The sequence below is a fragment of the Rhynchophorus ferrugineus genome, unplaced genomic scaffold (genome assembly GCF_030347505.1).
Source record: "Rhynchophorus ferrugineus isolate W39M unplaced genomic scaffold, kcgeb_rfMv2 rfM1, whole genome shotgun sequence".
Classification (NCBI taxonomy): Eukaryota; Metazoa; Arthropoda; class Insecta; order Coleoptera; family Curculionidae; genus Rhynchophorus; species Rhynchophorus ferrugineus.
Genome location: NW_027472580.1, coordinates 14,267,664 through 14,291,126, shown reverse-complemented (window position 1 = coordinate 14,291,126; position 23,463 = coordinate 14,267,664). Strand labels below are relative to the sequence as shown.

General features: G+C 31.6%; 1 protein-coding gene across 1 annotated transcript in view; it reads right to left on the bottom strand.

Annotated features, from left to right (window-relative positions):
• Reck (Reversion-inducing-cysteine-rich protein with kazal motifs) overlaps positions 1-23,463 on the bottom strand; it is a 164,840-nt gene that overhangs the window by 86,907 nt on the left and 54,470 nt on the right. The gene's annotated exons all lie outside the window — the stretch shown is intronic.

Here is a 23,463-nt window from a genome sequence, read left to right as displayed (position 1 = left end):
TAGCCGTTAGTTATAAAAAACTTATAACAAAATATAACTATGATCTAAGGAGTTTAAGTAGATTTTCCGATGTGAACAAATCCGACAGACAATGAGAAAACTTAAATTTGGTTCTCAATGTCGTCAAGCAATTATATCGGTAAGAGTATATAGCATACTTAGAATAAAAAGCCACAGTGTGGGCCAAATTGGCTACTTTACAATGTCGGTTGTCAGTTAATAAGTCGGATTAACAATAACTTGTCAGTGTTGAGAGGAGAATAAGATAAAGGATAGTAGAGGAGAATAAATCTTGTTTTATTTACCATAACTTGTTGTTGTATTCCATTGGGTCGCAGCTCAGTGAATTCATGTCGTTTAATTTGGATTCAATATAAGGATATATATCTTTAAATTTTATCATGGATTGATAGTAACGACTATTGAATTGGCGTCATTGGCTATTAGGTTAATCATTTTGTTTCCTTAATTTCCTTATGACTGGGACCAACGTGTATCTGCAGAATATGTAGTTCAGATTCATGGCTGTTTATTATATTAATAACATACAAATAAAGTTATAAGTATTAAAAAATAAAACGGTAATAGTAAAGACTACTAAAGACTATAGTTACGAATTACAATTCATTATAAAATTGTGCCGTTCATTATAATATATCGTTGTGTATTAAAAATTGGTATATCGTAGCAAAAACTACTGAATATGAGTTGGAACAAAGTACAACCTGAAGTCTGTAGTAAATATTATAAAGGAAAACAAATATCAAATAATCCGACTGTTGACTGGTAAATTTAAATATAGTACACCGTTTTCGAATTGCCGATAAAAATATCACACTGCCACAAATATGTTAACACGCCACTGAATTTACGTTCACCCTCTGCGTAAACCACGCTTCCAATGTGTTGAAAATAATTCTTTCATTATTTGAGTTGAATAAAATTTGAAAGAGAGAAACGCATAAAATGTAATTTCTTTTAAAGTTAGCACAGCAAAATGTTAATGCTTACATTTATATACACATTCTTATCACTTGAAATGTCAATTAAAATGTCAGTGTAAAAAATCAGCTACCTACAATATCAGTTATTCTATCACTACATTGTTTAGTTTCTCTTATTAATTAACTTAACAGGTCAATTGAAATGTCCCCGGCCTACCATAGTAAAACACATTTTTTTGGCAAAATTAGTTTTCTATTCAATATAATTCCCTTCAAGGGCAATACACTGATTATAGCGACCCTCCAACTTTTCAATACCATTTTTGTAATACGATTTGTCCTTTTCTTCAAAATAGGTCTCAGTTTCGGCAATCACCTCTTCATTCGACGAAAATTTCTTCCCAGCGAACATTCTTTTGAGATCTGAGAACAGGAAAGAATCACTGCGGGCCAGATCTGAAGAATACGGTGCATGAGAAAACTATTCGAAGCCCAATTCATGGATTTTTGCCATCGTTTTCACTGATTTGTCACACGGTACATTGTCTTGGTGAAGCAGCACTTTCTTTTTCTTCAAATGCGGCCGTTTTTCGACGAATTCGTCCTTCGAACGGTCCAACAACGCTATGTAATAGTCGCTGTTGATGGTCCTTCCTTTTTCAAGGTAGTTAATGAAAATTATTCCATGCGCATCCCAAAATACTGTTGCGTTTTCCCACGCTTCGGAGCGGGTTCATCGTGTGCAGTCCACTCGGATAACTGTCGATGGAGCCATGTTTCATCCATTGTCACATATCGACGTAAAAACTCGGGTTTATTAAGCTTGATCATCTTCATCTATTTTTGGTCAAAATTAAGCTCAGGCAGGCACCCACTTTGCACGTAAACGTTCAGTTGATATCATTAGAGTGTCTGATATGTCATTCAATTTCAGTTTAAGGTCATTCAAAATAATTTTGTGTATTTTTTAAATGTTTTAACTATTTTCTTTTTATTCTTGTCTGGTGGGAAGATACAGAAAGCATTTGAATTAATTTAAATACTTTAGTAGAGATACTCTATTAGGTCTCTAAATTAGTTTCAAAGGTTTTTTTAAATTTGAAGCTATTGAAAATATTGTCCATCGATAGACGCTACTTCTTCCGTCCTTATAGCAATATACGGATTCAATCTCGAAAGAACGATGTATCTTTTGAGGCTATCCACGAATCGACCTATTTTTTTGGTATCTTCATAAAAATTGAAGCGCTGCTCAGACAGGTCACGACTTCAACAAGTACTAATCAGAAGAAGCATGGTCTGGGGAATACGGCGAGTAGGGTAGCACTACCCATTTTTATGTTTTCATCAGCTTTATAAAATGTTGTAATGCAGAAACGTAACAATTGTAGTGTATGGCGATCCCCATTGCTACCCTCATCTTCACATTTTTGATGGCTCTCGAGAACGCTCTTTGTCTTCGGCGTCAAAATCGCCACTTTTAAAACATCTAAATCATTATTTACATGTTGGAATGGATAAAGGATGGTTGCCATAAGCTTGACACAGCTTTCAATGACCTTCAGCCGGGTTTTTCTTCAACTTAAATTCAAGAATTAAAAACTTCCCGCAAATGCGATTGTCTCGGTACTGTAGAAATGTTCGTCGGGTCGGTCAGTTGGTCGAAATGTGTGGCTGCCGCTGCGATTATTTGTCAGAACACTCACTACTATTATTGGAAGGAATGTGCACGAGAACTGAAAACACTGGTTGAAGAAATACTGTTTATTTTTAATATTAAATTATACATGTGGTCGACGGGAGAATTGAAAGGATATTAGGTTAGGTAGAGGAAGTACGGTAGCGCTGTGGAAGTGGTACTATTACAAGAGGACGGAGAAAAAAAAAGAGCGAGGTGTCGTCGTGCTGGTCTTTTATAGCCTGGAACTGCATGGTACCAATCCACCGGCGTTGCCAACCTTTGTACTTGTTGGTAAATTCGTGGTGGCCTAAGGGGTCGTGGCGGTCGCCACAGTACAAATTCACACAAAAAATATTGATTTAAAATATTGATAAAAAAATATTGATTTAGAATTAGACATCTCCGGCCATGTTCGAACAAAACATTTAATGCTTTACTTAACCTAAAGAACTAAAATGTACTCTTCAACGAATATAATTTTGTTATATATTGCCAAAAATTTCTAACAATGCCGGCCAAAAGAATAAAAAATACTAACAATAAGTCTTATTTTTTGAAACTAATATATAATTACTGCTCAAATATAATGAATGATAAGCTATAATAACACCAAGATAGTTAAACGTACTCGTAGATATATTACAAAGCAGGAGTGTTGGCCGAAAAATATATCTATATTTTAAAAAATATATCGTTTTCGATATTTCAAAAAATCATATATCGATATATCGGAGACAGGAAAATATTGATATATTTTTTACAAGTAAAAAATATATCGATATTTTACAAATAATATATCGATTTTTTTCAAGAAAAAATAAATATATTAGACATTACATATTATATCTACAAAATTAAGTACCAAAATTCATATCACAAATTATATTTAATTTATTTCGAAAAAATGTCGAAAAATATCGGCTGAAAAATATCAATATGTCAACCAAAATATCGATAATTTTTCTGCATCCATATTACAAAGTAAACAGTCATAAACTTGTTGACATACATCTTCAAATGTATAGTAATACATTGCTACTGTTGGCTTTAGTCAAACATTGCTCTGTACTTAAGATAACGGAGTAATAATGCATTTAAAATTAATAATAGTGGCCCTTCCTCTTCATTGACTAATATATCATCATTAGACAGTCATTGGTTAATATTAGTGACATAAAGTTATTAGTATTTAGTGGTATATAAATAGGAAATAAGTTTATAAAAACTGATTGAATCAACACTATCTTATTTATTTTAGAAACTGCGGTTTATTATTTACTTAAATGAATCAAATATTAATCAACATTATAATTGTTTTTTATCTTACTAGAAGAGAATGATTAAAATTTCAATGACAAGTGTTTGAATGGAATGATATATGTACGTAAAACTCGGAAAAACCTTTACTAAAAGTATGTTTTATGCAGCAAGTACAGGACAATGAATGATGTTACGTGCGCAAAATTTTGAATGGTATTAGCGTTTCCAAGATGGCCAAGTTTCCAAGAAAACATTGAATATAACGCACAATTGAAAGGTTTGCAGCCTATGGTATTGATTCATAGTGACTACTGCCTATATTTCTTTTTTCTATGTTATATATGTTAATTACTTATTATTTTCAAATTAACTTTATTTAATACTGTGGTTCGGATTCATCAGCTCATAATACAACACATTTTTCTGAACTCCAAGATACAAAACCAACTCAAATATTCGATGGTCATTTGGATTTTCTTTGTGTAGTCTCATAACTAATAAGAAGACGATGGAAAAACGACATTTTTCTATATTTTTAGATCAATGTTCATATATTTGATGTATTAGGAATATTTATAGTTAATATTTTAGATCTACGTATACATATATATATTCTACATAATATACTTTTGGACAATCACTTATACACTTATAGTTTAAGCAATCACAAACATACATTTAAGACCATGTCCCAGCAGGATTCGAAACCCCGACAATCGCAATAGTAGGAGAACTGTCCAGTCGCCTTGACCACTGCGCCAATAAATCTGGCGGTATTATTGTAATAATGATATATTCATTTTTTTAACATAATATTTGATGGGTTTTGATTCTATGGTATTTTTCAGATATTTTAGAAATGTTTTATTTAAAGGTTGGTAATACTTAAATAAAACAGATTTTATTACATGTTATTTTTAAATAGTTCTTCACTAAAAGTTAGTGTAAACTTTATTAATTTTTATTAGAGCATTTCCCCTTCTACGATCGCTATATTTTGTGTTATTTTCATTACATATTTATCACGTCAAAATCTTTGAAATTTAGAAGAATATAATGACATAGTTAAAAGACTACACTTTTCATAACAAAACAAAAAAATCTATTAACTGTTAGGGTAGGCTTGCATTCTGATAATTTTTCTTTAAAAGGGAATTAGTTGAGAAAAATTGGTATGATATATTTTATACTAAATATATTCTATCATATTCTAAAAGTTTTTCCAACTTTCTAACAGTTTTAACATGACAATAGGTTATCAGAAATATGTTAACTTCACAATAATCCAATCACCGATCCATTTTCACAATTTTTCAGCATTTTGATACACTTTGCCAGGCAAGTCAAGCTGCATCTATCTGAGCAAGTATGTTAGTAATCACAAAGCATCCAGTACAAGCGTAAAATAGATATATATATATATATATATATATATATAAAGAGAGAGAGAGAGAGAGAGAGAGAGACCAAATTAGAAATCTATCGCAATTGTTGTAATTGATATAACTTTAATTGCAACCAAAAGAAAATTCATTACGTCTACCATTGTCAGTTTAAGCAATATGTATTAGGACAAGTTATAGAACTTATGTCGATTTCATTACATGAACATTGCATTCGAGATGCAACCGTGTATCCAAGTGTTGTGAATCTTGCATAGTGTGGCCGAACGTTACAAGAATATGTTTGTAAATTTATTGAATTGACATCGATAGGCGTAAACAATAACAATTCATTCAATTTTGCAGCTCGTAAATCAATACACCTTGCTGATTCCACCATATACACAGCTATACCTTATACCCATGAATATTCCGCTTCGATGTTGATGTAGATGACTCTGTATTAACTGGCTGGTCAACATTGATACTTCGTATTTTCACCAATAGATATTTCTGATTCAAATACATGTGATCGATATTGCAGTATAGTTAACGCAGCTATTTTATTAATTTGTATCATTCTCTTTATTACATATATCAAAATATATATGAAGAAAGTTTGTTTCCTCATATATTTTGCGCATATAGAGCCTTCTCTAGCATAGGTATGACAATAGAAACTCCGAAGTCATAGGTGAATTTTGCTATAACTAATGCTTAGTGGTAAAAAAAATAATACAGCTAATAAGATAAATTCACTGAACAACATAAATTAAATAAATTCAAAGCCAAATAAAGTTCCGCTAGAAAAAATAAAGAATATAATAATCTCAATTAGAAACTATCGAGCTAACATATCATTTAATTAACCATAAATAATTTCTCAATAGTAGTTTATTTCAGGACATAAACAAAGATTATACATACTAATAGTCTATCGTAGCTTTCAACAGCATCGTTATAATGTCGTAACATATCCAGATCGATTCAATTTAAAATAGAACGCAATAAAATTGTCTAAATTACCCCGACGCGCATTTAAATGCAACGTCGTCGTAAAAATAAAGGCTTGGATTCTCTTAATCCGTTTGATTATCAATTCCGAAGGGGTTTAAGTACATTCTATAGCGACACGAAACGCTACAAGACAATCATATTGATGGCACCAAGAACAAACTCGGCGCATGATAATGACCACTGTACATGACCGTCGATTGTTTAATATTAATAAGCCTGGGTGGTGGTGCTTCCAAATTGTCTGGCGATGTAGTCGTGACAAGTCGAAATTTCTTTGTTTTGAGTAATACGCTGCACCGTGTGTGTGTTTCTGTTCTCATGTGGGGAACGACATGAATTATTCGCCATCAATTATCAGGACGGGAACATGTCCGGAATAAATACGGTCATTAATGACATTATTATACCACCCGAAGAGTTTTTTCTCTGGATGAAATATCATGTATAGTTACTAATGCTTACATGATTCAACGGTTTTTTTTAAACCAAGAACGGTATTGAAACTATTATGATGGTAATATTAAAATTACAATATTAATGACCATATAACTTATTTTATTTGTACCGGTCTTACATACTAATGACCATTAGAACCAATGATATAATTTAAATAAACCGGCAATTCATCTCTAACAAGCATCGAATTTAAATTTGATGTATAATTGATATTAACATAAATAGATATACGAGTATATCAGAAGTATGTTACTGGAAAGTCATTACATTTTTTTTCGGCAAAAATCAACATAAGTTTCAAGCAAATGGAAAAATTTAGTTATTCAAAAAAAATGTCCATTTAATTCTATCCATCTTGCCCATCTTTCAGGAAATTTATGGACGCCATCCCAAGAAACTGTGTGTCCTATGAGCAAAACTATTCATTGAGCAATTTTCAAACTTCCCCGAAATTGGTTTTTTTGTTCTGGCGCATATCCGGTCGCGGAGACTTGCCCTAGAGTGACAAGTTGGACCGGGTAATGTGGCACTGCCTCTGGGCTTACCATTACACTAAATTGGACACGGTGCTAATCTCCCAACATGTCGACCAGTCCGCGAACAAGCGCATTTTCAAGAACTTGAGCTGAGTTGTTCTTTGTAGAATGATTGAGATATGAAGAGCTTGATTTCTGGAGTGTAACTTTCCATATGAATTTGATTATTTCTGACAAAACATGGGGCATTTAAGATTCTCCTGTGGAGCTTATTTTGGAAAACTTGAAGCCGTTTCACCTGGTTGGATGTAACAAACTTGAAGTAGACATTAGCGTAACGCTTCTTATGGAAAATGATGGCCTGAGGTAAATGTTCTTGAATTGTAACCTCAAATCTGGAGGTCCTGAAGAAAGCAGTGTCGTCAGCGTTAAAACGCGACATCAATGTGCTCTTTTCTGGGCAGATCTGAAATAAAGAGGTTAAATAAGGTTGGGGCCGGCGGGGAACCTTGAGGTACGCCAGCGAAGTGCTGATCTGCTAACGCGTGTCCCATTGAAGCGAAAAGTTGATAGTCAGACGGGGCAAGGTCTGAAGAGTACGGCGAGTGCGATAATATATCGCAAGTGCTTTCAACGCTTGCTTGACCGGTTTCTCTTTATGAGATGGTGAGCTATCGTGCTGTAAAATCACTTTATCGAGTCTTCGGGTCAATTCTAGAAGTTTTTCGAACAAAGCCTGGATCATATTGATAATTTGTTGTCGGTAGGAATCACGATTAACTGTTTCACCAAGTTTCAACTCGTAATACACCAAGCCACTGTCACCCAACAGGTCCCACCAAACACCAGGCATAGTTTTGCAACAAAAATGATTTGGCCAAATTTATAACGGAGTCCATAGACCGGCTTGGTCAGTTGATAACCCTCTCATTATTCGATGCAGAGATAACTTCCGATCATACCTTTGAAGCAGCTTTCAATGGACGTTCTTTAGATTTTCCATTTGCCTGTCATTCAATTGATATGACACCTATCTTCCCACCTTTTGTATTTGCCCCATTGCTTGTAATCGGTCGTCAATTGTTTTTGAGTTTGGGTATACCAGAACGTTCTTTGTCTTGCTCATCTAAAGCCATTTTTAAATTTTCGAAACCATGCCTCACATGTTTTAAGGTCATAGCATGTCTCACCGTAAACTTCTACCAGCAAACGAAATCATTTCTTTTCGATAAGAAAAGTAATGCACGTTTTCAGGCACGAAACTAGACATTTCCGAACATGTATAAATCTATGGCGGTGTTACTTTCGCAAAATATAAGATGTATAGAAGCTCGATGTCTGTAGGATAAAATGACATAGGTGTCAGATCCCAACGTTGCATACTCAAGCCTAGCTACATCTAGCGCCTTCCTCAACTGTATACTGATTGTCATATTTTAATACAGCTTTAATGATTCCCTACTATATTGAGATGCAGTAGAAAGACAAAATCCCTTTACAATAGCAATTATCATTTGAGTAATTTTCAAACACCTTTCCGATACCATTCTAATTTGATTCCTCAACAATATCGTTACAACTCCTTTTCTTATCATATTTTTTCAACCTTGGTAACTATTCTCTGTAGCCTCAGTCACTACCTCGTATCTAAACCTGCGCAATATTTTAACATTATCAAATTATTTTTTGATGCTAACAATATGTTTCCATTATTTTAAACTTATTCTTCTCGAAACTGTTCTTGTCGAAATTATATATTAAGTTTTACTCAATCAATATAAACATTCTTCTATAAAAACAAAGTGAGATATGATAAGGGTCGATGTGTGTTTAATTTTACTTCATTTATTCTTTCACAAAAATATGAAACGTCCAATAAAAACACATAGATATTTTTGAAAATCTAGCGAAGGTTATTCAAAAATGGTTATTTCACTATTAATAAAAAATTCATTATGATAAAAATTGAACATAAATGCTACTGATAGCACCTGATATATTTAAAACAAATTTTAAATCAACATGACAATATGTTGAATAAGTTTTGAAAAAAAAAACTCTTTTTCGTTATAGAATGCAGTAATGTCAAAGAAAATATAGACAAAACAAGGAACGAGCATTTGACAATACTCATAATCGTAGGACTTTTATAATTTGTTTTATTAAAAGTACCATAAAAATAACAAGAGCTTATTCAACATCTTAATATAACAAAACCGTTATGCATATAGATGATATACATATAATCGAAATATTAGTAAGCCAAACCTTAGATATATGAGACGTTACCGTCGAAATTCATCCAGTCTTGCCCAGACAAGTGATCCAAATATTAAACAATAATACCAGAAAATTAAATAGCCAAACCACAACATTACGAATAAATATTTAATTAAACTAATATATCATCAAAACGTTAACTAATTAGTGCTTATATAACGAAATAAAACCTCCTACTATTTTACAAAATAAGAATTGAAATATGCACGTAACCCAACATATTGAAATTAATTATCAATAAATTTATGTATATGATGTTACAAACTTTAACACATTTTCCCACATATTTTTAAGATATTGCAATGTTATGTAAAATCAAAATCAATTAACGTATGAATAATACATAATAATAAACTAACCAATGCCTAATAAGTAATAACTTATCCAACATATATAATGGGATAGAACGAAATAAAACTACAGAATCAAAACACCGGGATAAACATAAATATTCACTAGTACTATTTCCTGAAGCGTAAATATAAATATAGCTACTGGATTAGACGAATTGTATGCTCCATGTCACAGATGTTTCTATTCTCACGGAAAGGAAAAAAACATGAATTATTAACCAACAGTAATTAAGCAAATGGAAAAGCCAGATAAACTAGAAGAAATAAAAGGGTTTTCCTCATTAGATACATATTTCAATATTTGATTAAAACCAATAGTAAATCTAAGAAAAAAACGTCATATTAATGTTTATGGAATTGCAATAAATTAGTTTTATGAATTAAAAAAAAATGGGTATCTTTATTTTCAAAATACAAAGGTTTATAGATTAAAAATAACATGCTATGATTTTTAAAAGCCTTCTTTTAACCATCTCGGTTTTATTTGGATTAAGTTACGTACTATATATTAGGTTTTTACAGGTATTTTGATCAATGATATAAATATTTGTTAAACAACCTAATATGTCTCTTTAATTCGATCGTTTTGACCTTTTTCTACATAAAATAACAATTTATTTTTTCTGATATGACGAAATCTGCTGCCCCGTCTGATCCTAATTGGTTTCAATGATGTAATAGTGGTAATATTAATATCAAAGACAAAGGACGACCTAGATGATAATAAAAATTCGAAAAAGGTAGAAAATGATGGAAAATATTTTGATGAATCTATATTATATTACTCCTTCATATATATGTTTAAAGGAAAAAAAATATCAGAACACATGCAAGTATGATTTATGATTTTATTATTTTATAGTTTTTTTAAGATGTACTTTGACAAAATCAGACAATAATAAGGCCGGGTATCAATATTGAATGACATTGATTCAAATAACTTTAGCAATTCAAGAACTGTCTGGCTCACTTTGTCACATGTTTCGGGGCAGATAAAAGAAATATAATGCTAACGAGACTAATTTATAGGATGTACATAAAAACTGCACAAGTCTTACAAATCCATGCAACACATCCCACGAAAATAAATGGCGGTTGATAAATCAATCACAGGAAACATCCCGGCCTAAATTTACTAATTCTAACATTGAAAACTTGATTTTATCTATTGAAATATGTATAGGTAGCTATTTTGTGATTTAATCGGAAACTTCTTGAAAGGAAAACGATATCACATTTCTTTGCAAAGGTACATCACGCACTCTTTTTATTATAAATTATACATATATACAAAAAATGACACCTGGACCAAATAAACAACAAACGCACTTTGAAAAAACTAGCTTTGGGAACTTTCGACTAACATTGACTACTTTTTACAATGGATTGTTTCAGCCGCTATTTTTATTTTGTTTTTAATACTATTTTCATTCCACTGATTTTTAGCAAACTAACTCTGTCGTCCTAGCCGCGACTTTGTAATACTTTTAACTTCCATAATAGGTAATACTTTTTTTGGATAGCTTTTTCGATTTTTGTTTGCCAAAAGTTCTTTCCTAAATTCTTGATGAATGGGTATTTGTTTAGTTTTTATTTAGTATTTATGGTTATTGAACATCTTTAGTTCTTAAGTTTTGTTTAAGTTCTATTGTGTTTTTAATTTTTATTTTTATTTCTTATCTATATTTATCTACATGTACGTTATATAAATGTAACAATTAATATATTATCAAAATATGGCAAATTAATATTTGTAATATTCAATATTATATTAAAAATAATATTAGGGAGTCATTATTCCATTCCTTTTTCCAGATCCACAGAACATTCAAATATAATAGTAATTCTACTTCCTTTAAAATGAAATTATTCATTGCAGCATAATAGTACGAGAAAGAATATGTACATATCCGTCTTTCTTATGCACGGTTGAAAAATGAACACATCCCAATAAAATAGATATTAACAGCCAATTAGATTTATTATATTAGATCTTCATTATTTTCAAAATATTAAAATTAAATACGATGAAACGTATTTGGGAAAATTACTCCATTCCTTTCTCATAACATCAAAATGTACTATTAATAAGGTACTATTATCATATAAATTGATTTAAAATGAACTGGTCCAAGCAATTATCTCCGTCCTTTCCTCCCTCACAATTTATATGGAAAGGAATTCGTACATCTTCGTCTGATATCACAAATGGAAAAACAGTCGAACCGTGCTTTTGACTATCGACTGTTTCGACTGTTTTCAATAGATAATTCCCAAAGTCAAAAAAATAGATAAAAAAGACGATTGCTTTATCATCTGGCTATTGGACGTCGAGAAACATTTGTTCATAATTGCCTACAAAGTTAAATATTTCATCTATTCTATGACTCTAACGTCTAAATTAACATTTGAGAATCATTGGCCCTTTTCATATTATCTCGGCAATATTGCAGTAATGCAAAATTAATGCAAAATGATAATGTGGAACGTATCAGAATTGACGCTGACGTCCTTTCGTGTTCAGAAAATGTCGATGATAAAGATGAATCATCCTGATCGTAAACAGAATCAGCCGAAGAAACTCTTAATTCATCTTATTTCATCCTGCAATATGGTTACAGAACTAAACGTTGACCAATAGTTTTGAACCATTTACGTAGTACTAGGTAATAAAAGAAACTCAATATTTGGATTCCACATCAGTTCTTCACCGAATGATCACAGACGTGACTCACATACTGACAATAAAATAGAAGAAGATCGTGGTCGGAGAAGAAGCTCCAAAAACGATTGCAGGGGCCGCATTGATGCTAAAGGAGATGATGCTGAGTGTTTGGTCAATTTGAAAAAGAATAGTCCATTATGGACTGCTAGAGTCTGACATACACTCAACAACTAATGCAACTGCAGCAATGCATTTGAAAAAAAAGCATAGACTTGATCAATAGAAAAAGTGTCATGATCAAAAGAAACTCTAAAAGTTCTTGCACATAATAAATATTATTCCTCAAATGTATATTTTCACTTATCTTAAGCTAAATATATGGAAACTGTATCATTGTCGGTAAGATATGTTCATAAGATAAAAACCTATGTAAGAGACTCAAAGAATTTCAATAAATAAAATGACAAAATATGCGCGCGTGACGTTTAAAGTTAAAGAAATGTTGCAATTAATTATTTTGACAATAAAAGTCGATGGTGCGGCCATCCCACTGGGCCTGAAATTTACTGGCTATCGATGTAAGGTGAGCGAGTAATAAATAATAATTTTTATACATTTTATTAATGCACATACGACCTGTTTTATACGACTTATGTTCAGTTGGTACATCGCGAAATTGTTGTATCGTTTGTAAAACATCACCGTTTCTTTTTTGTTTCTATATTACATAGGTATAGGTGTACAATAATTGGCGACTCTTGATGTCGTGTCTTTTATGCTGCCGGTTATCTTTCAAGAATCTTGTAAAGATCTTAGATTGTTAAATTACAATAAGCAAATGGGTTTTTTGTTGTTATAACAATGTCTTTAAATTTTATGCGTCTGTAAGGAAAAAATTAATGTTGTGCATGATATATTATATTTAACAAATTATTTAATTTATTCATTTGTTGTTTGTTGTTGTTTATTATAAAATATTTTTTATATTTCCCAGTGCTATATCGAGGAATAGCTACTGTACTAAGCTAATAACTGTTTTATATTTGTATGCACTATACTATTATAAAATAAATGTAGTCTTGTATTATATGGTTTATTTCGAATTAATTAACATTACATTGTTACTAGTGATTACCAACCAACCTACACTTTATCTTTACAGTAGCTTAAATCTTAGAGGACTCATTGGACCCACCTTAGTCTCCAGTCTAGTCTATCACTACTATTTTTTCTACTAAATGCACCTTACTATACTACACAATATCAAATAGTCTGATTCTATTGAGTCTGTTCTGCTGTTATCCAAGAATTGCAATACATATTATGTTAACGATATTCACATGAAAATGGAGTATCTCCTCACGTAACCTTGCGATTCTTTTGATTTCCTGAGTGACACTCAGCGTCTGAAGGTTTATGTGTAAATAATCTATCACATATTATATCTATGTACTTACTATGCTTATTAGAACTTTGTAATAATATTGAACTTTAGAACTTATTATGTACTGATGTAGTTTTTAACAAGTTTCCTCAAGCAACATATTGCTTCAATAGTCGTTCTGAAATACTTAACGTTCTTGTTATATGGAATGATAATATTATTTGCTGTTATTGTTGTTTGTAACGCCTGGTTATAGAAGAACTGTACATGCACAGATTTGTTTTGGTAAATTTTTGTTTTCCATACCTGAAACCAAGTATTTTTATTGTAACTGACCTGTTGTGCTTTTGTACTTTTTGTACCTTGAGTTGACTTGCTCGCTATTGTCTCCAACAAAGGTAGTCATGGTGATATTTTCTATTTGTGATGTATTACATGTGTAAAGGAGATACAAAATTGGATCCAATATATATTGCGGTACACCTTCTTTAGCTTCTATATTATCTATTTATCTAGATTAGGTTTTCTCTTATTTCACTCTAAACATTCTGCCTGTGATGTAGAATTTTAATCGATCTTGAATCTTGGTATTACGTTTTTGCTCCATGTAATTGGTTTTATTATTTTCAATGGAAATGTTCACGCCTAATTTCTACAATTACCTTAGCTATACCAATAGCACTGAGATACGTCGTGAGGTTTTTACTTTCATTATAATCATTATAATTTCTGCCACCTTCCAAACATCTACATGTTTTAGTCGAAATGCTGCATTGGTCAAGTTGATGAATTTTATAATTCGCTTTCTTGCTAGGTTTTGCAGCAATTAGCTTGTTATCAAAGTACAGCCCGATGATTTATTTGAATTATATTTGTTTATACGAATATTAAATATTTTAATTATATATAACACATCAATGAATCTATAAATATACATATCTAACGTATTAATGAAAACAAACGAATAATATTAAACTGTGAATATTGCTTTGAATTTAGACATATATCATAGTAATTAGGAATAATTTTTAAATTAATAGATACTTTTAAAAGGTAGTTATGTTAATTACATAAATTGGTGGAGTCTGTATTGAAAAAACTGTATATTCCTCAAACCAATTCAAACTTTGACCCATCCTTAGGCTTCATTCTAACAACTAGATAAAACTCGAACGTCAACTTACATGTCCTCTTACATTTAGAATTATAAAGTTCGCACACTATTTCTCAAAAATTAGAAAGTAATATTAAAAGCATTGACTTTCTTATATTTGAATCAAATTAATAGAAATCACTATATCCTACATGCACTGGAAAATTTTTAAAAAGGTTATTGTTAAAAGGACACTGAGAAACTGAAGTCAATACAAACTATGATTTTAACTCAATTTTTTCAAATAGAACTATAAAAATAATTATTTTTATAATGATGATGATGTCATAATAATATGAACTTTTTACGTTTCTACTTAAACAATTGCCACGTAATTACAATAACGATGTGCACTTTAACAAAGCAATAAACCAGGAAAATATACTGTAAATTAACAAGAAATTTTCTTTATTAATTCAAATTCAATTTCGCTGAAAGGCGGAAACAAGAAAAGAAATGTTAAATTATAAATTTAAAATATTATCTAGTTGAAACTAATTATACCATTCAACATACAATAAAGAAATTCTATGTCAGATTGGTCTTATAAAATACTCTAATAAATTATTAGTAAAATAAACAAAAGCACAGAAGCACAATATTTTAACGATGAATATATAACGATCTCTCTTTAAACTTACATTAACTAAATACTACTGCAAGCTTAAAATAACAAATGATGACGTAAATGTAGATATAATAAACCAGTATAAATGATAACTTGAATAAACATTAAATATTTATTTGTTAGATTGTTATTAACTCATTGTTAGCCAATAAATTCTTAGCAATTACTTTATTTATCAACATTCCTCCTGTTATATGTTGTAACTATTCACTGTCTGTAGTGATAATTGAAATATATAGAGTTTTAGTTAAATTTTAATACGATATGTAACTGATTTTTGGAAATATAAACCAATAATTTAGTATGATATTATTACAAATCGTTCAATGATAAAATGTAGCAAGATGTGGCGTAATGGCTTAGTGAAGCTCCTCGGTAGTTCTAAACAAGGTTACAGATCACGGTTCGGTTGATTTGAAATGGGGAAGGATTTTTCAAAATATCTATATTTATCCTATACTTAGATTTTTATTATATCTTCCCTTCATGATAAAGCATTTTTATGTAGCATTCAGAAAATATGAGAAAATTGGACAAATCGACATATTTAGCAAAACCTGAAAAACCTGAGATCTTCTGCATAATTTCATTGCCGAGGCTACCACATGGTACTTGATCACATTCACAAATGAAGCTAGCGAATAGTGTGATTTTAAATAAACCTCTTATCGAATAAACAGATGTAATTGTTCAAGCCTCTCCCGTTTACCCAGCTGAATATAAGGCAATTAAAATTGGTTAGGTTTGGTTATGGGAGGCAAAACTTTCTCTAAGCCGATTAATATATAGCGACCTTGAGGCATGTCGAATTCTACATCGTAGAATAACGGTATACAATTTTACTATCTAAGATGACCAGCTAGAACCAAATGGTCTTTTGCTGATGTCGCTTCGGGTTCGGGATAGTGAATGTTTTACGGCCGATAGAGAACCTGGGTCAGTCGTAACCCGTATAACCCACATATGGATTGTCGTGGTTGGTTTATTGCCGAGGTTTGTGGATTGGTAGGGATTTAATTACAGTGTTCGCAAACTTCAACAATTCTTCAAAGACGGGATACCTGATTCGAGGTGAGTGTTGACGTTCCTCATAAACAATGAGGCATTGAGTAACGCGCGAACTTTTTTGTATTAGAGCACTAGTAGAGTAGATCAAGTTGTCTCTCAGAGACATACCCGTGCTCCGTAGAGGCAGACTGGATGGAATAGCATTTTGGAGAGTGTCGCTTTCTGGGGGATTGGGAGTTTACTTTTTCTACAGAGAAGTGGAAATAGTAGGCTGTACAAGCCATTGCCTTTGCAAATAGCGTGCTGTGTTTGAGCTGACCATTGGAATCTGCGGTCGAACTGGAGACCGAGATATGAAACTTTCTGGAGTCAGGGGATAGGAACTTTATCAATTTGCAGGTGATAGGCGCGGAACTCCTTCTTGTCTCCTGCTATCCTGAGATTTTCCCGGATTTATCTTCAGCCGCCAGAATTTGTACCACGCAATCGCCTGGTTCGGTTGGATTTGAAGTCTGTCGCGAATTATTAAAAAAAAACGGTATCATCTAAAATATTGTGTGGTAATGTTTGTGGAGTGGGAAGTCAGCCATATAGAGGTTGAATAGGGCTGGGGCTAGTGGAGGAACTTACGGGACTCCTGCGGAAATCTGTTTACGAGGAGACTGCGTCACCGATCCTCGCTTGAAAGGACATACCATCCAAGTATGAATCTCTCAGGGGTATTAGGTCATTCAGTAGATCAAGCTATTTCGCTTAAAATAATAGACCGTGGTGTCATACTTCATCGAAATCTTCGGATACATCTAAAAAGATGGCTCCGGTTTTCGGCCTTTTCTTAATGCCTGATGGATTGTTGCTGCGACATGAGCATTTTGATGGAAGCTTGACTGTTTGGCACGGAAACCAAACTATTCGTTCGAAATTATGTGGTGTGCGTCTGTGAAGTTGTTTAAAGCGTGTAACACCACTTTTTCAGCAAGTTTGGAACGGTCTACAAAATACCTACAAATATAATCCCAGATGTTGAACACACGCAGCTGCGCCAATTGGTACACATAACGAATATCTGGCACCTCGAGACATTTATCTGAGAAATAATTGAAAGGTACCTTCATAACTCAGTAACTGACCATCGTTCAGTTCAGACGTGCCACCATCGACTGCCCTAGTCTCGTCAACAGGTAAACCCAGCGCCGCTTCTTTAACTGATTTCAAAAAAGAAGGTTCTATATTCGGCTGTAATATATATATATATATATATATATATATATATATATATATATATATATATATATATATATATATATATATATATATATATATATATATATTTATTTATTTATTTATTTTTGTTAAAGTATGTTCGCCAAATTCCACGTCGATTGCGGGCCGATTTTCAAAATTATTTTTTTATTCGAAAAAGTGCACTTCCGAAGTGGTCCCATTGGAACCGAATCAGGATTGGGGGAAAGGGGGAAATTGAGGGAAAAGCTCAAAGGTGCGTACAATGTTTTCACATACTCTTTATCTAAAATAATCAGATATTTGTGTTTAATTTTATTGCTGAGCTGATATGATAGAAAATCGGAAGTCATTCATTTGAAACCTCGTGAAAATATTGTACACGACTCCTTCTATAGTGTAATGTTTAAAGCATTTAGTCCAAAAACGGGGGTCGCGTTGTCGATTTCCGTCGGGGACGATAACTTTTTGTTGATGTTTAGTTAGAAAATTTATCACCCCGGGACCAGAAGCGCTTCTTATTTTCAATCATTGTTTCTTTTTTCCTATTTTTCCTCATACGGGCTGTACCTTTACTTATCCTACCCATTGTATTATTAAATAAAATGACTGAAATATTTAATACTAAATAAAGGATTATCCATTGTTATTTCTATACTTTTAAATCTTCAATAAAATAACGGTCACACCATATAACCAAGCTGTTTCATTTCGTTTTACCTCTATTCACCGAGCTAACTAAAATACCCAAAAAATATATAGAAGATATATAAAAAATATATTTTTTTATATATATTTTAAAGTCTGCTTTTATCAACTATAGGTTTATTTGGACTGGGTCTAAAGTTTAACGTGGGCTCCGGAACCACGGTCCTCAGCATTAAGCCTACCGACTGGCGAGTGACCAGCTTTAGAAATCATCCCAGATGACATCCGGTCTTACCCATCCTGGTTACTGGCGTGACTGGGATCATTTTTCTTGTCGGATTTTATACTTTTGCCTAGAACATTCACAAATTTTAAACAATCACAAACAAATACGACCATGCCGGAGCAGGATTCGAACCCGCGGCTATCGCAAGAGTAGGAAGACCATCCCATCGCCTTTACCACTGCGCCACCAGGCCGGCAAAAATAATTTTTAACCTATTTGTATTAATTATCTGTAAATATGCAAGTCGTATTTACCATTAGAACCTGTTTCTTGTATGTTTAAATTATGTTACGCATTATTACGTAGATAGACATTATTGAGCCACCTACTCGATTAAATTAATGCAAAAAGCCATATTTAATAACGTAATACGTCGAATACATTTCATCGAATGGAAGTTCTTTGACCGCCATATGCCGATAAATGCTTTTTAAACGAAGTAATAGATAATGTGCTCGTCCAGACGTTGTGTCCTACAATTGATTCCCAACATACGCCGATAGAATATTTAATGTTGAATCATACATTTGATAAAACTTCATTTCCGAATGAAATTATATAGCGGACGTCGATAAAATAAAATAATATTTATAATAGTATCATTAACTATTAACGGAAAATAATTTCAATGTTTTTTTCCGTCAATCTTAGTTTTTTTTTTCAAAAATCCACTATTCTGTAAATAAACGTACTAACTTCTTCAATCATCATTATTAGGCATCAAATTGGCTTGTTACTATATTACCCAAAAATAAAAACAATACCGTTTTTAAGTGAGTATGCACATTTCGTTGACATTGCATTCAAAATTCTATTCTGTAGTATTTTTAGGTTAATTTTACGATATATTATGTTCGCTTGTACTGCACTGAGTAACACGCTTTGTGTTATTTTCTTCATTACTCTATAATATTTTTTTAATATCCAGGGTATATATTATAGATTGCGCTATATGGTTTCCGGTTAACGATAAATCAAAATTCCTTTATGATAAATTTATATGCTCTTAGAATGGTGATAATCAATTTAATCTTCAATTACTTTAAAAAAATAAACAATACTCTAACTTATGTTTATATCTGAAGCAATACGTTAAACTCACGTATCTCAACCCGAATGTTTAGTGTTAAACAAGAAGAATCTTACTCAATAATGAAAATATTGAAGCAGGTGTATCGCAAGGCAATGTTTCGGGGTCTGTTCTTTACCCATTCTATACATGTGATATACATCTACAACCAAGGTGTTCATATACCAATAAATATGAATAATACTATTATCTTATTCAGTAACAAAGTATCTTGGGGTGAATCTTGACACAAAGGACCAGTTTAAATAGAAAAAAAAAAGAATTTAATAGAAAAAGAATTTGAATTAGGATTCAAAATAAATTAAAATTACTGGTTATATGGAAAAACAGTCCAATGAAGTAAAATTTTCGCATCCCTTACAAACTCATTAAACACTTAAATAAATGATATTAACATTGAGATAGAGAGAAGAAATTGATATGCATTTGCTTTCTTTTCCAATAGTTTACATAACTGAAAAATACTCTCCAATATCTGAAAAAGTTGTCTTCAATAGTGTTCATGTATACAACTGTTTTTTAGTATTTTTCCAGAAATAATTAATATTTTAATATATTAACACATTTATTATTTGAAAAAATATATTGCAATCAATTTTGTTATCACTGGTATTACGCATATAATTTTTAATGGTTTTATTTTAATAATTAATGGTACAACTGATGAACCTGTAGAATTCTATAAGTCTTAAAATCAATGTAACACTCGAGTGTGGTTAACATACTCTGAAAGTTGGTATCTGCATTCAAATAGTTCATTGTCATTAAAAGTTAAAACGAAAATAAATTGAATGAACGATTTAAAATCCAAGGCGATGGTGGTTTTCCTCCGTATCAATGGGAGTTCCCACATGAGGTCCTAAAAGATATTGGATTGGATTTTCCTATAATAATATCTCAGTAACCGATCACACAGTATATTAACCTAATTTGTTATCCAATGATGTTTATTTTATAATATTTAGCTAAAAAAAAACAGTATATATCACCAAAAGTGTGACCATGACCTATCATGATAATAACATAAGCTCACAGTTGAAGACTAGAGCCTTCAGGGCATTCGTAGCCTCCTCTAGCTATAGAAATAATAACTAACTTACTGTATGCTAGTTAAAATTCATTTGGCAAATATTCACATTCGAATGTCTCTTTAATCTCATCAAAAAAATAAACATCTGCATCCCATAATATTTAAATAAAACAGTTTTTAATGTCTATTGGAATATCACTCACTTAAAACTAATTTTTAAATAATTTTCGTAAAGCTTCTGATTTGAGAAGAACTTAAAATGTCAAGAATCTGGAAATGTTTAAGTGATCAGGATATCCAAAGCCTATCGTCATCGTTATTACGAAACAAAAAGTTCTTAATGAGTTATAGCTATGTTTTAATTACTATAAAACTGTCAGTGTTCACTATTTGGCAGACTTTACTAAGAGCAGTGTGGAGAATAAAAATATATATTTTCTATGCTAACGTAAGTTGGGTTACGAAATAATTTCTAACGTTAATTATCTCTCTTTGTAAGAATGCTTCGCTCTATTCGTATCATAAATATTTAGTGGTGACAAAAAGTACTCAGTCCATTTATTTGTTGAATTAAAAAATACTAAGAACTTAGTAATTAGTAAATGATGGTTCAGTCTAATAATCTAGGTTACCACAACTTTTGTTGCATACCAAACTAAGCCACATATGTCACACTCATTATACAATTTCAAGTGGTTCTAGTCTTTTCCAAGCATCAGATCATTTCCTGAGGCTTTTCTTATCAGGCTTTTAATTAATTGCTCGAAATTCTTCTACAGATATTTTCTTAGGTATCATTATCCGTTGGACGGTAAACATATTAATAAATTGCCGAATCATTTTTGCTCATTTCTTGTAATAAATTTTTAATGATGATACATTGACGTAAATAGTTACAGTCCCATTCAGTTTAATGCTACAATTTTGTATTTAATTATAACATTGACAAGAGTTTGTAGCTATTACAATTGAAAGGCCACCATTATATCCTAACTATTTCTTACTACTCTATCACACTAACTACCTAACTACCCTTTTCTCAAGGTGACCTTGCTAGATGGCTTGTTAACCTGCGCACAGTAAAGTTGCAATCTCCAGCACTATAAACCTACATTCCAAGAATTAAAATAATATAGACTAACAGAGGACGCTAGTATTATTTGTGACTGAAGATGAAAAGTAAATTTATTAAGGCAATTCTAAGAGCAAAAATCATGCTCTAGCTCTAAAAACCCATCCTCATCGATATCAAAGGGCATATGGTCAGCAAGTTGTAGTATATTACAACATGACAAAGACGAATGAAACTGTTACTCCAGATGTCAATTGAATAAATTAAATAACATATTGTTGCAAAAAAAGGCCAGCGAGTATCGATAAAAAAAGGATAAAGAGTATCAGATGCAAAATCATTCGCTTATGTAAAGACGTGGTACCTATAATTACAACTTATAGTTAAAAGTTTGCAGAAATAATATTGAAAATATATTGATTGGTATATATTGATTATTGAAAATATATTAATCGATTCGTTCGAATTTTTATAAGCAAATGCTAAAGTGAAACAAATTATATATAGCCTTAAACAATTACCTAATATTATTAAACAAAAACTATTCCCTTTATAATTAGAGATCATGTTTTAACAAAAGAGAAATAGGTAATAAATATTTACATAAAATATGTTGACTGATGCAATTGATTATTCTAAATAAAGTAATTTCTCTAATGTTGTCTGATATTAAGCTGAGTTTTATTTTATATCTATATCTGTTTGGTTATCTACAAATAAACATACTTAAAAATACAACATGAAGGATAACCTATAACTAACAACATAAACTTGCCACAAGTTTATATTATTTAAAATTGTATTATTTAAGTTTGTATTATTAAAATTCTGTAAAAAGTACAATTTTGAAAGTTAAATCTACTTCTTTTAATAGACAAAAAGAAAGCTCTTGGGAACAGAACAAAATTATCAGGTATCTGTTCAATTTTATTACTTACAACTTATAGTTAACAGGTTTATAGAAAAATATGGAAAATATATTGATTAATATATATCGTACCAATTTTTCCCAACTTATTTAAACTGAAAAAATTATATCAAAATACAGCTTCAAACAATATTACAAAATACCGCCTTGATTGGTGCAGTGGTCAAGGCGATAGGATGGTACTCCTAATGTTGCGATAATCGCGAGTTAGAATCCTGCTGGGGCATGGATGTACTTTATTTTTGTAATTGTAATTGTAAATGTCTTTGTAGGCATCAATGGAAAACCCAACAAGGAATAATCATCCCACTCACACCAGTAACCAGGCTGGGTAAGACCGGATGTCATCTGGGATGGTTTCTAAGTTGATCATGGGTCAATCGGCAGGTTAAATCCCGAGGACCGAGATTCGGAGCCCACGTGAAACTGTAGGTCTAGTCCAGATAAAACCTCGTTGGTAAAAGGAGATTTTATAACATA